This window comes from Anser brachyrhynchus, assembly GCF_964034855.1.
Source record: "Anser brachyrhynchus genome assembly, chromosome: Z".
NCBI classification, from domain to species: Eukaryota; Metazoa; Chordata; class Aves; order Anseriformes; family Anatidae; genus Anser; species Anser brachyrhynchus.
Genome location: NC_137697.1, coordinates 79,848,852 through 79,866,137, shown reverse-complemented (window position 1 = coordinate 79,866,137; position 17,286 = coordinate 79,848,852). Strand labels below are relative to the sequence as shown.

The 17,286-nt window shown below is 44.0% G+C and overlaps 1 long non-coding RNA gene across 1 annotated transcript; it reads left to right on the top strand.

The window, feature by feature from the left end:
* The first annotated feature begins 719 nt into the window (after positions 1 to 719).
* LOC308186091 lies at positions 720 to 13,428 on the top strand. Its single transcript, XR_013943904.1, has 8 exons — positions 720 to 784; positions 961 to 4,873; positions 5,119 to 5,351; positions 6,253 to 6,327; positions 7,126 to 7,213; positions 9,336 to 10,090; positions 12,160 to 12,339; positions 13,403 to 13,428. It is a non-coding gene; the product is annotated as an uncharacterized lncRNA (long non-coding RNA).
* The last annotated feature ends 3,858 nt before the right edge of the window (positions 13,429 to 17,286 follow it).

Below are 17,286 nucleotides of genomic sequence, written 5' to 3'. Positions count from 1 at the left end.
TTCTAGAAGAGGCAGGGTTATTATAATTGGTTTCCTGAATCCGAAGTCCTCCCAGGTGCACCTGCTTATCAGTCTCTGTTAGTCTCTCGGGGGCCGCTCGGACGGGGAGGCTCATATTCTTCCTCCTTATCTAGTGGTCTCTTGGCCGGATGTCAGAAGTTACTGCACGTCCGTGCAGAGTCAGCGGTTTTTCTCTGAAGAAATCCCTTTGTTCTCTTCTCACCTAAACCCAGGCCTCAATGTTAACCCTTCAAATCCCTTAGTGGCACGAATTGCTGGACCATTCCTTACAACGGGAGCTCGGTTGTTCTTGTGCATAACTGAGACTGATTTCCAGCGGAATAACAGTGCTATTAATGGGGTGCTCTTTCTTTGAGCAATGCCAGCCTCCAGAGGAGGTGTTCGTGTTCCTCTTGCAATATGCAATGAGAGAGGACCAAGCACACCCGGACCTTCTTAATTAAAAAAAAAAAAAAAAAAAAAAAAAGGGGCAACACAGGGGCAACCTCTGCACTAAGTTGTGTAAACGCATAAAGCTGTGAGTGGCGTTTTTTTTTTGTTTGCTTGTTTGGTTGGTTGGTTTTTGTGGCTCGCACATCAGCGCTGCTCCGGGAAGCCCTGCCTGCGACTCTGCCGCTCTCGCCTGGGGAGGGGGAGCCGGGCGGCGCCGCAGGACCCCTGCCCGCGCCCAAACGGCGGCGCCCTTCTCTGGAGCGGGAGCCGGGCCGGGCCGTGCGCGCCGGGAGGCGCAGGTTGCCGCTGGCTGCGAGCGCGGCTGCCGGCGGTGAGGCGAGCCGGAGCCTTCGGGGGCGCTTCCCCGGAGCGTCGGGCCGGGAGGGGTGGGGGCTGCGGCGGCCGGGCGCGGGTCCTCGCCGCGCTTGATCGTCGGGCTGCGCCTCGGAGGTTTTCCTCCCCCCGCGTGCTGACGGCCGGCTCTCTCCTTTCCCTGCGGCTCACCAGGGCAGAAGCAGCTCCCCGCCGCTGGGACCCCCGCGGGGTTTGTCGCCGAGCGAAGGTGGCGCAGCAGCTGAAGGGAGGAAAGCTGCAGCTGGCGTGCTGCAGTCGCAGGTTTCCCAGGAGAAAGAGCAGCCCGTCTGTCCCAGCTGTCCGGGTAAGTCGCAGCGACCTCCGGGTGAAATCCAGGCGTGAAGGGGATTTTGGTGGCTCTCTTAGACGGCTAGCCCTACCAAAGGTCGCATCGGTTACAAAAGGTAGGAGTAACCTTGCAGTTTGTGTGTTCTGTAACGTCTGTAGCACAATAAACCGGCAGGTGAAGAAATGAGCGGGTACAAATACACGTGACTCTACAGCTGAGATTAAATAACGTGTAGTTTTTTCTGTGTTTTATCTTTCAAAGCACATTGTTGCCGAGCGCCTGAGCTTTTTGCTCACGTTACTGAGGAAAGGAATGGCTGCACTTCTCCCCCACCTCTTTTTTTTCTCTCTTCTCCCTCAGTGACAGGGACTTGAAATGTTTTTCTCGGATGTCCACGTGAAAATTCAAAAAAAATGCTGATGGTGAACACTGACAGAATTGGGTGACTTTTTCAAGGTAGAGGGCAAATAACGTGGAAATTTCTAGTACGCTAGTGTTATTCTAGGTTAACAAAACCGACGTACTAGCCGCTTGCTGTTCCTAGTTTTTTGGTTTGGCTTGGTTTTCCTTTCAGTAGTCTTCCCAAAGGCCTTTGTGGACAAAACTTTGTCCCGCTTCAGCTTTAAGAATTATCCTAGAAATAATGAACAAGTGCTTGCAGGGCTTTCCAGAATGCTAGTTGTGGTTGGTCAAAAAAGACTTGGGAGGCAATTCCTTTCACGGAATCGCAGACTGGTTTGGGTTGGAAGGGACACTTAAAGATCATCTAGTCCATCCCCCTTGCCACGATCAGCAGCGTCTTTCACTAGGTCAGGTTGCTCAAAGCCCAATCCAGCCCAGCTTTGAGCACCTCCAGTAATGGGGCCTCCACAACTTCTCTGGGCAGCCCGTTCCAGTGTCTTACTACCCTCATCGTGAAGAATTTCTTCCTTTTGTCCGATCTAAATCTGTCCTCTTTCAGTTTATAGCTGTTGCCTTGCCCTGTCACTACAGGCCCTGGTAAAAAGTCCTTGCCTGTTTTGTGAGTCCATTACACGTGTTTAAAAGTAGTAATGAGGTCTCCCCAGAGCCTCCTCTTCTCCGGGCCGAAGCGTGACAGAGCCCTGCTGCTGGTGCTGGCTTGCAGGTCAGTGCCGAGATACCAGAAGGAGGTTTTTATGTACTTTTCCACTTCCTTCAAACGGAAGCTGAAGCACAGACAAGCTGACTGAGAACCCCCCAAAGTGGTAGACGTGAGACTTTTTGTAGGACGCCAGGTCTTTTCCCTATGAGCGGAAGGAAAGCTTGTTTGGGCACAGGTATCTATCACAGAGGGATGCAGCTCTCTCGTTACCACTTCTGCTGACCTCTGAAGCGATCCTCTGCGCTGGTCTGATATCCCTGCCCGTCTGTGGCAAAAGAGTTTGACCCTCAGATTGCAGAAGCAGCATTGTGGAATTCAGGTTTTGGTAGGTATCGAGGTTGTATCCCTGAAATCTCATCTATCTCAAGGTACTACCTATCCTTGCAAACCTTGCTTCTCTGAAATCCAAGTCGTTGTCCTTACCCCAGTAACACCGAAGGGAGAAATGCTCCACTGAGAAATTATCAGAAAGACAGAATGTGTTTTGGCAAGCCTCCCTCCCTTGGAACCCGTGGATTCCTTAAACTGGTTCTGGCATGAGTATTTGAAGCAAACGCTATCCGAGAAAGAAAAATTATTTTATCTCTCATTTATCATTCTGTTATAGTTTCAGCTGACTTTGGTGACAGCATAATAGCGAAAGTGATTTCGCTCTCTACCAAAGAAAACCATAAATTCCTTCTTTTGACTGTCTTGAAAGAATGGTACTAATAATAAATAGGTGGGAAAACCAGAACTGTTGCATTTCTAGAATTTTAGGTGGCCTGAGAAACACACAGCATGCACTAGGGTAGCAGCACAAAAGTATCTGAAAAACGGGCTCCTGCAAACAGAAAGACCTTTGGGAGGTCACTGACATTTGGTCAGAGTGGGCTGACTGAGCCATCCTTCTGCCTTCGTAATATTTCATAGCAGTTTTGCGATATTGCAGGTCTTCAGCTTAAGGAAGACTTTTCTTCCAGGGGTTTTCCCTACTGCTTTTACTTCAACCATTACCAGGAAACAAAGTTGGAAGTTCTCACGTGTCCCCTCAAGGCTAGGAGCTGGTTACCCAGCAAGATGCTTGCTCGAGGCACGGGCTCACCAGCTGATTAAATAACTGTCCTGGGGCAGGAGCGTGTGGGACAAAATACTGCAGACAGCACAATCCACGCGTTTGGTTGCGTAATGCCAGTGAGCTATGCTTTCGTAGCAGGAATGTGTCAGAAGCAGCAGTAATCCAGGGACATGATGCAAACCTGGAGGTAGGCAGTCGGCTTTGTGAGCAGGGAGTGCTGGCGTGGCCCTGCTCCCCTGACTACACCTGTGTGAATCAAGTAGGGGAAGTGAGTATGGGCGCGGTATTTCAGCCCTTTCAGGGAGCTGAACATCACCTGAAAAGATGACGACATCCCTGCCCTGAAGGACCTGCCCACTGCAGTCTGTAGCATTGTGTGCATTTGTAGCTTGATGGGCCTGAGAGTAGGGGACTGTGGGATGCTGGGGCTGGGATTTGATTTGGGGGTTCCCGCCGCAGCCCCACGAGCTTATGTGTTAAGTTTAAGCTTGGAAATGAAGGGGGAGTGAGGGAAGAAAAAAAGCAAAGCCTTGCAGAGCCTCAGCTCCACCGAGGAACGAATAACAGTCTGTTTGCTTCTGGAAGAACTTCCCACTGCTGAGGATGGATGGGGCGGACCCCAAAAGGTAGATGGGGTTGTGTGAGAGCTGGTGATACTGCCAGCAGGACTCCACAGCTCACGAGAGACATCGCTGGTTTTGACGTCCATCACAACGGAAAACGCTCGTTTCATTCAATTGGGGGAAGTCGTATGAAACTCACAGACAGAAACAGTATCAGTGAGACTCTGTTATGCAGTCATGGTGAAAGCTTAGCATAGCGAAGAAACAGTGTGTATTAGGTAAGGTGAAAAATGGAGTCGCACCTCCAAGAAGTCCCAGTTTGTGATCTTTAAGCTTTTTTTTTGGTGGTGTGGGGCAAAGGGGGAGAGAGACGAATATTACCCACCAGGAAGGTGACCAAATCCATGCCTTAAAAGGTCAGCTGCTAAAAGCTTTTATAAATGATCTTTGCACTGCAAGTTTCAGTTTTCATGAAGCCGAGTTGAGATAAATCCGAAAAGTTCTACGGGTTTAAAAGAACGCTTACTAAAATATTCTTATCATTCACAATAATAATGGAGTGAGTGAACTTGTTCCACACAGTGACCTTACTTTTTTTTTTTTTTTTGTATTCCAGCAAACTGTGTACAATCCCAGGAGCATAGGTACAGTCTTGTGTAGCATTGTCATTCTGCCCCACCACTCTGATATCTAACAAAGTAATACTTTCTGGATGTTGTCTACGAATTCTTTCCTTCCTTATGTATGAGGTCGATGCACGTATCGCCTAGTTTGTCAGAGAGCATTGCTGAAGTACTGTTTTCTTTGTATTTGTGAAGACAGCAGAATGAAAGATAGCAGCTCGGCGACTCCCATCGAGATGGTCATTAGGATAAAACAGTGAAGTTTCTAGCATATATTAAAAAGTCTGGAGGAATTAGCATAGCTTGCAGGAAAGTGTGCTGGAAAGAGATGATATTTGAGAGCAAGCGTGAAAATGTTGTCTTTTTACCAAGAACAATGAGAACTGATGCATCTGCCCGGTGTTTGGATAGGTGAGTGAGTTAAGAGGAGCTGAGCATAGAGTTTGCAGAGGAATTGGGAAATGAAAGAGATAATTTGACCTCCTTTCCATGCAAGCGTGTGTTTGTTTTTTTTTTAATCCCATACTTTTGTTATTATCCAGAATTTTTAACGTAACTCTCCATTTTAACTGGTTTGGTTTTATGGATAGCAGCTAACTATAAAAAGAACTAGGTCCTTGGAGCCGCTGACTCTACCTCTTTATCTGTTCCCTAAGGAGACGCCCCGGATTTAAAGACGCTATGTATTAAACGAAGTATGAGAAGAAACAGCTTCTTCCGACACTTGGGCTCCTTTTCTTCAGCTCGTGCAGAAGGCTGACAGCCTGTCTCACTCTCATCAGTGCTATCCCACCAGCTCCTTTAGGAGCTCAGCACCACATTTGGCCTGTTGTGATCTTCCTGATCCCCTCATTTCTGTGCTGCAACACCACCATCCACGAGAAGTCAGGTAGGATCTGAACACATTTGACATTGCTAAAGAATCAAACCTCAGCTGTCAGTTTTAGCCCTTTGTATTCCAGATGTTTGTTTTGCTGGACGATGGTTTCATTTTTGATTTTGTAATATGTTCTTTGTGGAGGTTGTTTTAAGCAGACAAGTAGGTAGCCTCCTTCCTTCAGTGGAATTGCGCAGGTTTTAGCTGAGCTTTGCACATTTGAGCGATTGCCCAGTGGTTGTTCTGGTCTTGACGCGTCTCTAAAAGCTTTGTCGCCTCGCCCCTCCTCCTTGTGTATTAAGATGCACGTTTGTGCAAAAATTATGTACGCTGTGCATAAGATGCCCAGCGGTTATGGGGCATTCCCAGCGTTTCACAGATAAGGCTCCATGTTTACTTAATCACGTAAGTGTAGTCCTGGCTTTAAGCGTAGGTGTAGCTAACGGTTGTTACTCAAGTGGTTATAAAGTTTAAACTGTTTGTTTGTTATATAAATATATATATACATACATATGTATATGTCTGTATATACGTAATGAAACTGAGTCTGTGGAGTAAAAGACTTCTCTGCTTGTTGCATATACTCCTGTATCAGCAGACTCATATGCAAACTGATCCAAACTGGGTGCCAAGCTGTGCCTTTTTTGTTGCCTGGGATATGCAATCTGTGCACCTCAGGTGTACCTGGTCTATTAACTATCTCTTACATTGTGCCACCCCGTTAATATCAGTGGATGTACCCAGCACCACCTTGGGGCTACAAAGAACGTGGAAGTTTCAAGTCTGTTAATGTAACTCTGTTAACAAAACTGACGTACTGGCCGCTTGTTGTTTCTGTATTTTTTGTTTTTCTTTTCAGTAGTCTCCCCAAAAGTTTTAGTGGACACGTTGTGTATCTTTTCTGTTCTTCCAGGATTCGTTTGTCAGGAAAGGCGACCATGAAATCCGAGGGCTGTGGACAACCATCTACCAGATGGTTGTTGTGTTGGTAATGGAAGATGAAATATACAATATTGCTTAATATGTGTTACATTTGCGATGTGCTGTTCCGGGGCTGCGCTTGGAAGATACAAAATTTATGTGGAAGGATAGCATGAGAGAATGCACCGATTCATGATGAGGAGTAAGGAGGAGGACTAAAAGAATGCCCGATTTGCAAGACACCTAGATAACTGGGGCCTCTCGGACCCCGGGATCTGGATCAAACCAACCTTGCGGTTTGGACTGAGACCGAGGGCTCAGAGAGCATGCGTAAGAAGAAAAGGTTAAAAAGTTCAACTCTGATGAAGACATCTTACTTCATCCCAACGACCACCAGAGAGTACTACGCAAGCGCAGAAGGACTGATATGATAATTAGCATACGAAGCGGGGCTAGACGGAGCTAGGAGATGAATATGCATAGATGTGTTGTGAAACTTAATGCATATGTAATATTTTAGGAGATAAAAGAGAACTGAGTGAACAAATCAGACAAAGTTAGATTTGGGCAGGCATGCCCCTAGCTTCCGGCGCCTAATAAAGCACCTTCATATAATGACTTTGTGGATTATGTGTCTTTATGAACGCTAACAGTTGCAGATGCCTTTGGTCACGTTATTTGTCCTTTTAGCTCGCCCTTTTCTTTCTCTTGAGTTGAATTTTTTTGCAGCGCTATGTTTGCAGTGGTAACATTGCTGCCAAGGTGTTTTTGATTAAAAACGATCTTAACTGTAATAGTGAATTCACCGAGTGTGGCTTTGTATAATGACTCCCACGATCATAGCATTTTTTTTCCTTTGTCACAGAGAGGAGAAAAGCTCTTTCCAGTGAGATGGAGAAGGAATTAATGATACCTCTGCCTCATCCTGTGAGACCAGAAGACGTGGAGTAACTGTAAGCTGCGATTCTCAGGAGACACTAAGAGTCTCGGATTCCTTCTCTGCCTGCCTCCCAAGGCCTCAGGGATGAGAAATCTTAGGCTTTATGTTTTTCCCTATGAAATACTGTCGTGTTAAGGGGCGTAGCTGACTAACTGTTACGGGTCTGGTCGGATTCAGGTTATTGAACTCTGACGGTCACGGATTCACCAGTAACGTAGCACGTCCTCGATCTAGTCACATTCAATGAGAACTATCATGGCTAGGAACAGTGCAATGAAGGGCAATTTCTTACAGCAACAGGGACACAGGTTCTTTGGATTGCCGGAGATAAATTCACTGTCCGCAAAAGCAAGCGAGCACACATGAAATACACAGGCACTCGTCCTGGCTATTAATGCGTTAAAAGGCACAAAGGCTCTAGAGATTTCTGAGTTTCCATGGAGACACCTGGTACAACCAAGCGTTCAAATCTTACCCCATGACATCCCAACGCAGGGGGAAAAGAGGCTCAGCCCGTCGACTGATCCCGGAAGTCAGAAAGGTATCCTTCGTGATGGTATCTTCCCTAACATCCCCTTTCACTTAAGCCAATTTACGTTGTCCGCTGATCTGTTCTCTTTAGTGACCAGTGATAGGACCCGCAGGAATGGTGTCAAGCTGCGGCAGGAGAAGTTCAGGCTAGACATCAGCAAGAGGTTCTTCACTGAGAGGGTTGTCGTGCACTGGAACAGTCTCCCCAGGGCGGTAGTCACTGCACCAAGCCTGTTGGAGTTCAAGAAGCGTTTGGACCGTGCACTTAGTGACATGGTCTGAATTTTTGGGTTGACCTGTGTGGTTCCAGGAGTTGGACTTGACGATCCTTGTGGGTCCCTTCCAACTCAGGATATTCTATGACTATTTTCTGTCCTTTTAGGTGGAGCTTGAGTGACTCTAGTCAGGCATATCTTGGTTATGATTGGTAGAAAGTGTTCTTGCTTTTGTTTAAAGGAGAAATTCAGAGCGCGTGCTCAGTGAGGGGTGGTCGCACCTTGGAGGCATGGAGCTTTTGGGGTGGAGGTGTGTTTTGATATTATAATGATGATATAATGAGAAAAAGTTCACTAGAGTACAGTGTTTTGTCAAAACCATGACAGGTCATTGGCTCAGGGTAGCAAACGTGCAGCTTATCGGTCTCAGTGTGCACAAGAGCATCGGGTCCCCATCTCGTCACAGGGCCTATCCGTGATGTCTCCACTCCGCTCTACGCTCTGTACTGTTCCTTAGAGTTAGCACACCAAGTTCCCCTAGTGCGATAGCATGTAAAGTTAGAGGCCTAGGTAACGCTTAGGTAGCACAGCTACCCTCCACCCTGAAAGCTTCTTCAATGCTATACATTTTCTTTAAAATGTGAATATTAGTTTAATTTGCCTAGTTACTTCAGGCAATTATTCCACGAGTACCAAAAGTGATACTGAGAAGCCTACTTCCAGCATCTCTGTTGGTAATAATAGCTTCATACTTCTGTGCATATCCTCGTGGCTTTTCCTTTCGCATACTGGAAAGGCAGAGACTGTTCAACAGAGTCATCTCTGATCCAAAAACTAAAACTCTGATTTCATCCCAAACCAACACTCTTTGATGTCAGTAAGAGTAAAATTGCTGTCATTACTCTTGGTCATCCTGGCTGTCGCAGTTGTGTCTCTGTTGGGCTCTCTGTCCAACCCTGTCGATCACACCTGTCCTGCTCCCTGCCCCTGGGTGGTTCTTCTGTCCCTCTGCCCCGCTGGCTGTCCGTCCACCCAGTTCCTCTCTTGCTGCTTGTGTCCCGCTTGTAGCCTTTTCCTTTGTTTTCTTCCTCCTTTTTAGAAGTATACATCGAAATCTCACTGCTTTCTGTGCAACGCATGCAATACTTCTGTTTTCACCACTTGGGTTAAAATGTATACGAACAACTTCATCACTGAATATGTTCATGGTAAGTCAGTAACGTGTTGTAGGACTCCTAAAACACTATCTTAACATTACTGATTTTGAGAAATAAGGCAATATAGTTATATATGGGCAGAAAATGTGTTTTATCTTCACTTATAAAACGTGTCTTTTATCTTCACTGGCCATTAGTTTGAAGTTTTAGTCCTGTTTTTTTTTTTTGACAGCTCTTTGACAGGTTGAGAGAGGAGCAGCCTGACTTCAAAGAAAAAATAATAGTAATTCCAAGTGAATTTACATAGCCTGAACTGGACCGTAGTAGCCCAATCCAACCAAAACTTATAGACTGTATTAATATCATATTTCATTGTGCTGCTACAGTCAGATTCAATGAAATGCTAAGGGGAGTTTAAAATACTGTATTCTCTAGTTTGGTAAGCTGATGGTATTCAGAGGGAAGGGGTGAATCAGGTGTCTGCAAAATCTTGCAAATATTCAGGCTGTCTGACTACTAATCTCATTTGTTTTTTGTGTGTCTGGTGAATTTAATGATTCCCCCTTGGGTGTTAACCTTTTCTCCCTACCTAAAACTCGCTATTGGGTGTTCATTTGCATTTCATAGACAGACAGAAGATACGTTATTTAAACCTGCTTTGCCAGCAGTTAGAATACACGATTTGACATGAAAGAAATCGCATCTTTTTCAAGCTTTAGGCAAAAAGACATCCATTTTTGGTGCTTAGAAGCAAAACATGACTTTTGTACTGTGTTATAGGCCCCTTGGTGTTTTTACTGAATTCTGGTACCTGAATTTCAAAGGCCTTTTTGAAGGGAAGCTGTTGAGAGAGACTTGAGAACATACTGCTTTTCCAAGTCTTCCTAACATCACGTGTTGCTCTGATTTCTGGGATGGCTGAAGAGGGTATAAATAATCTGAAGCAGTACGTACTGTGCTCACTACTCATATCGGAGCTTCTTTTGTGTAAGAGAACACAAACTATTCCTTTAGCTCCCCTTGTTAGAAAGCAAGTGTATCTTTTCAGAGGATAACTTTTCCCCAAAACTGGGATGGGGCGGAAGCTCTAGTGCTTGCTTTCTTTACTTGATGAACCAACAGCGAATTAAATGTTGCCCAGCCTTCAGAAAGTCCTCCAGTAAGAAGAATGCAAGTTTGCATTGGAGGGTGTAGGGAGAATTAGGTGCGGAGGGAGAAAGCTTAAAACTCAAAATTGAATAACTTCCATCTTGTACAGAGTTTATTAAGGAAATAATAATAATAAAAAGGGATTCCCAAAAGCAAGAAAAGATATTTGCTTTCTAGAAAAAATGACCTGATTCAGTGTTGAAACACTGGAATAAATAAACAATTTGGAGAAATGACTGTGAAAAATAACTCCAATTTTTATGAATGTAAAGCAACTCTTAGGTAAAGAAAATCTGAGTTGAGAAATATTTTGAGTTGTTAAAATGTTGGCACTACTTCTGTGAGAGTGCTGAACTGTATACTGAAATGACATAAGGTAGCCCCTATTTATCGCTATTTCATGGACCTTCAACGCTAGGGAACTGCCAACCTGTGAAAAGTCTAGAGGGACTTCAGTGGGATTGGAAAAACTGGTGGAAAGGTCTTGATACAGCAAGCTTCTGGCAGTTTGCACTTCCCTGGAGGGCCTAGTGCATTGCTTAGCAAAACAGAAAATTAGCTTCTTAGGAAGGATTTGAGGCCGGAGCACATAGGAGATGTGCTAGAATGGCGCTTTTTTTTTTTTTTTTTTTTTTTTTTTTTTTTTTTTTGGAGGAACCTGGCAAATCTGAGTATACCTTCCAGCAGCCTTCACGTATTTATTACTGGGATTAGTTGATGTAAAGTTCAAAGTATTTAGCTCAGGGTCAGTGGTAGGAATAAAGCCAAGAAAGCAAAATACTTTGGCTTATTTTGGAACCCTTCCTGATTTGTATTGGCTGTGTGTTTCTATATCTTAAAACAATGCTTACAGCTATGATTATGAACCTCTTTCCTTTGACCTCTTTGAAAGAAACACTGAAGACTTAAAAACCGTTATTTTAGATAAAGTAACTTTTTCCGAGGTAACACTTTCTAGACTTAATTGCCTTGGGACGGGGGTTCCTTGTCCATTGCCCACCTAATGTTTTAGTAATAATGTGCGATAAAGAAGCCTTAAACTGTAACACCAATGCAAAGATTTTGATGAAGTTTTTTTTAGCAGTATTCTTACAACTTAATTGATTTGTACATTGTAAACAAGGCTAGTGCTTGTAATAAGTTTTTAGAGGCTGGAGAGAAGATCTGAAATACATAAAAATCATCGTAGCAGTTGGGCCATAAGCTGTGTTCTGATACAGTGCAAAATGTAGAGATATACCTTGCCTCCTACAGTGTACTTAAGGACTCTGTTTTAATGAGAAGCAGTCAGGTTGGAGGGATGAAAGTGTGGATCTTGATTTATTTATTTTTTCCTCCTTTCACTTTTTCTTCCTTCCTGTAATCCTGTTGCACTATTGAGTCTTGTGCTATCTTACATGAAGATGATAATCACTTCCAACTTACTAGCCCCCCTAAACCTTCATTCTGAGGTCTTGACCTAGGAAGCTCAAAGCTCCTGTTAAAATTGACTGGCATTTATATCATTTGGCAGCTAGGTGTCCTGTTGCAGTTGTTCCATCACATTTTAGGAAAAGCTTACTGGATTAGAATTTAGCTTGAGCAGATCGAAGGTACGCTGACTTTGCCTGTTTAGTAACAGAGCACGAGGATGCCAGTAAGAACAAGGGGAAACTTAGGAAAATTATCTTGAAGACAGAGAGAAATTTCTAGATGGAATGTGTCATGTTGTTCTGAGTACAAGGTTAGGATACTAATGTCCATAGTGTTTTTGGGGGGTGGAGGAAGGGGTCCAGAATGTTAGAATTACTGTATAAACAGCCACCACTGAAGCATTTAGGAAAGAATTAGGGGATTGACTGGTTATTTCTTTTTGCTTGCTGTTTTCGTTTTGCTTTCTACTAATCAAGTTTCTGTTTAATCAACAGAGATGCTGTTCAGTTAAATGTGCTTTCCACGAAACAGCTCCTCTCATTGGCACACCGAATGACGAATCTAGAAGTATTCATACGTGTTTCGACTGCGTATGCATATTGCAATCGAAAACACATTGAGGAAATTGTTTATCCACCTCCTGTTGATCCCAAGAAACTGATGGATTCTCTTGAGTATGTGTTATTTTATCAAGTTTCTTCAGTAATCTGTAACCACGTGCCTTCCTAGTAATGAAGTACCAACCAATGATTAAGAAACAAAGATGAAGAAACTGGCTGATGGTGTTCTGTTAGTCTAATACATGGCTGATGCTACCCTTTCCTGTAAGGGAAATAGGCTAAGGTTTCATGGTCGCTTTTAAGCTGAGCTAGGTGTGGAACAGTGCTGAAAGAGGGAGATGCTCCAGGCTATTCCTGAAGTCTCCTGTATGCTGAGACTGGTGGCTCTTCGGCTGTATGAGGAGCTAGATCAGGAGCTTTTTTTAAAACAAGGGAGCTTTTTATTAAAAACAAACAGAAGAAAGCTGCACTGTTCCAGATGTACTGGTGCTGGTACTGTGAAGGACAGAGAGAACTAAGACAGCAGCTCACCTTTAGCAGCAACCTTCACTACTTCCACCTAAGTCCATTGCAAGATCAGTCTGATATACTGAAATACTTTTAACTGCTCAGAAACAAAAATGTACAAGCAGTTCTGTTAGTTTAATGTTGGTGCTTTCTGAATACCCGTGTTCTATAGATTTTTACTCTTAAATTGGATGTTACTAGGGGAAAGTTACTTGTTCTGTATTGCCTGTGTACGTTTGCTGTCCTGAGGTCTTATCTAGTAGTCTTATTTAGTAGCTGTCAAGCCCTAAGTGAAATGGGACAAGTATGAGATGAGTCATATATAATGTAATTAATAATAATAATCATATCTCTAAATCAGTCTATCCCTTCCTCCATGTCATAGAAAATCTTACCTTTTGTAAGGTAATCATTTTTAGTTTCATAATTATCAAGGTAAGGAAGACATTTTACTACTGATTATAGATATAACAGCAGTAGCATTAAAAATGAACTGAGGTAATGATAATACTTCCGCGTTTGTTTTCCTGGGTAGTATTTTGAAGAAAAGATTGTATTTTAGTTTTACTTGCAGAATTATTTTTGATTTATCTAGTTATCCTTTTTTCTTCGCTTCCCCAGTAGAATACTATGCGGTAACTTACACTTGCCTCTTATTTTGTTTTTGTAGGTGGATGGATGATGGCCTTGTTAGTGTTGGGGAGAATCGAATGGATGTTTTATTAATGTCTCTTAGGTGATGGGTCATACAGTATAATTAAGCATTGCCAAATGTATTTACATTATCAATTAATCTATGTACACTGGAAACTTAGGGAGTACACTGAACATTTAAATGAATCGTTGAAGGGGAACCCTGGGAGGGAACAGGTACAACCTGACCTTGGATAAGGGCCTGGAAGCGCTGAAATGAGTTGAAGCAGAACCAAGGAGCGGAGGGAGCATGCGTCGAGTGAGAAAGGTGAAAAAGTTTAGCGGAGAGGAAGACTCCTTACTTCATCTGGACGACCACCTGGACGACCACCAGAGTGCGCCACGCATGTGCAAAGGGGAGGGGAGCTAATTAGAATGGAATGCGAGGCTGATGTTGCAACCTGTAATGAATATGTATACCTTATGTAATGTTGAATGTATAAATAATGGCTGGGAAGTAACGGGACTTGAAGCCAGATTTGGGCACCTGCCCCGGCTTCCAGCGCTGAATAAAGCACCTTCATATAATCACTTGGTGGTTATGTGGTTGCTACGCTAACATTTTGGCGACCCAGGTGGGACAGCGTGGGCACTGCTGAGGCGGATCGTGTCTCGGTTTCGCTCCAGCCGGCACCGAGGGATTCTCGGGGAGCAGTCGACCACGACCGACCTCCGCTGCTCACGACGTACCACTGGAGTGGTAAGCAAAGGTGCTTTCAACTTTGGGTATTCGGTACGAGTGCCCTCTCCGTGGACAGCTGATCGTTGGTGGGGGAAATTCGTTCCGAAACCAAGAAGCAGCTAAGGCGATGGTTCTGGGGGAGTATAGTAGCTGACTAGGAGAGCTGGTAGCAGAAACTAAAGAGCCCTTGGTAAAAATTCAAATAGGAAATAAGGAAGTAAAATTTTTAATTGATACAGGGGCCACATATTCAGTACTCAATAGATTAAGTGGTAAGATAGGGGAAAGGAAAACTACTATTGTAGGTGCCACCGGGAAGGAGGAAATACGGCCGTTCTTACAACCCCTTGATTTACGGTTTGGAGGTAAAGAAATTACGCATGAATTTTTATATGTACCAGAATGCCCTATTCCTCTTTTGGGACGGGATTTGCTAACTAAACTAAACGCTACCATAATGTTTGAAGATGGAGAATTGATTATGAGAATCCCGGAATCAAAAGTGGGACAAATATTAATGATTAAAGAGAAGGCTGTTCCTCATATACCAAAAGAGGTAGAAAATGCAGTAATGCCTACGATTTGGGAAACGGACGTGCCCGGAAAATCAAAAGTAGCCCAGCCAGTAAAAATTGAACTTAAGGAAGGGGCCCGACCGGTACGGATTAAACAGTACCCATTGAAGCTAGAAGCTAGGCTAGGAATAGTAAAGATTATAGATAAATTTCTTAGCTACCACATTCTGGAGGAATGCAAATCTGAATATAATACCCCAATTTTCCCAGTAAAGAAACCTAATGGGGAATACAGGCTAGTGCAGGACCTTAGGGCAATAAACGAAATAACAAAAGATATTCACCCAGTGGTGGCTAATCCTTATACATTGTTAACATCTGTAAAAGAGAAATATAAGTGGTTTACGGTAATTGATTTAAAAGATGCCTTCTTCTGCATACCCATTGACAAGGATAGTAGAAAACTTTTTGCTTTTGAATGGGAAAATCCACGGAACGGACGAAAGATGCAACTAACCTGGACAAGGTTGCCTCAAGGATTCAAGAATAGCCCGACCCTCTTCGGCAGTCAACTAGCTAAAGAAATAGAAGATTAGATTAACCAAGGACAGGTTCAGGTACCAAAGGATCGATACCTGCTGTTACAATATGTGGACGATATATTAGTAGCTACCGAAGGAGAGTCAGAATGTATTCAGGTAACTATTGATATTTTGAATCAATTGGGACTAAATGGGTACAAGGTTTCTAAACAAAAGGCACAAATCGCGTGCACAACAGTAATTTATTTGGGATGTGAAATTTCTCAAGGACAAAGAAAATTGGGAGTTAACCGAATACAAGCTATTTGTGAAATCCCCGAGCCGCGAAATTTGCATGAACTACGGGCTTTCCTAGGTATGGCCGGGTGGTGTAGACTGTGGGTAATGGACTATGGACTCATAGCAAAGCCCCTCTATGAAACCCAAAAGGCCTGTACATTTACCTGGGGAAAGCCACAACAAGAGGCCTTTAAGAAATTAAAAGAAGCCCTGATAAAGGCGCCTGCCTTGGGCTTGCCGGACTTATCAAAGGACTTCCAGCTGTTTGTGCATGAGAGACAACGATTGGCATTAGGAGTACTGACCCAGCGACTTGGGAGCTGGAAAAGACCTGTGGGGTATTTTTCTAAACAATTGGATGCGGTAAGTGCTGGATGGCCCTCGTGTTTAAGGGCCGTGGCAGCCACAGTCCTTTTAATACAGGAAGCCAGGAAGCTCACATTAGGGAAACGAATTGAGGTGTTCGTGCCACATATGGTGACTACGGTATTGGAGCAAAAGGGGGGGCCATTGGCTATCGCCCAGCTGAATGATGAAATATCAAGCTATACTAACTGAGCAAGATGATGTAATCTTAAGAACTACTAACTTATTGAACCCAGCAGTGTTTCTAGGAACAACTACAGAGGAAGGAGACCTCAGTCATGATTGCGTGGAGATCATCGAACATACCTATGCCAGCAGAACAGACTTAAAGGATCAGCCTCTGGGGAGACCGGATTGGGAACTTTTCACGGATGGAAGCATCTTTGTGGAAAATGGGACTCGTTATGCAGGATACGCGGTAACTACATCAAAGGTAGTGATTGAGGCAAATTCCCTACCTCCGGGGACTTCAGCCCAACGAGCAGAAATAGTTGCCCTGACACGAGCCCTGGAACTAAGCGAGGGTAAGAATGTGAATATTTGGACAGATTCAAAATATGCATTCGGGGTAGTCCACGTACATGGGGCATTATGGAAAGAAAGGGGAATGCTATCCTCATAAGGGACTAATATAAAATATCAGGAAGAAATATTGAAATTAATAACAGCTGTACAGAAACCCCAACAGGTGGCCATAATGCATTGTAAAGCTCATCAAGGAGGGATGTCAGAGATTGCAGAAGGTAACAGATTGGCAGATTTGACGGCCCGGAAGGTCGCGCGTGAAGTACGGAAAGTAATGGCTCTAATTCCATCGAAGGTAGGCCTCTCTTGTTTTAAATTACCTAAAGACCCAAAGTATTCAGCAGAAGATGAGAGACTTGCAAATTTGATGAAGGCCCAGAAGAATCCTGACGGCTGGTATGTGACTGCGACAGGACAACTTATAGTGCCTCCTATAGTAATGCGAGAAATCTTACAAATAAAACATAATGAATGTCACTGGGGTGCAGAAGCAATGGTGACCTATTTGAAACGAGGTGTCATCTCGGTACACATGTTAACAATGGCAAAGTCAGTAATGTCAAAATGTGAGCTTTGCTTAAAGAATAACCCGGTAGCAAGGAAACATGCTGAGATGGGGAGAACTAGAGCTGGAATAGAGCCTGGAGATTACTGGCAAATAGATTTCGTGGAATTGCCTAAAGCAAGAGGTTATAAATACCTATTGGTAGGGGTTGATACTTTTTCAGGATGGCCAGAGGCCCTTCCCTGTCGAACCAACCAAGCTAAAGAAACGGTAAAATGGTTACTACGGGAAATAGTCCCTAGATTTGGTGTACCATTGGGTATTTCTTCAGACAGGGGACCACATTTCATTGCCAATGTGGTTAAGGAGGTTAGTAGGTTACTAGGAATTACCTGGAACTTACATACCCCATGGAGGCCTCAATCTAGTGGTCAAGTAGAGAGGATG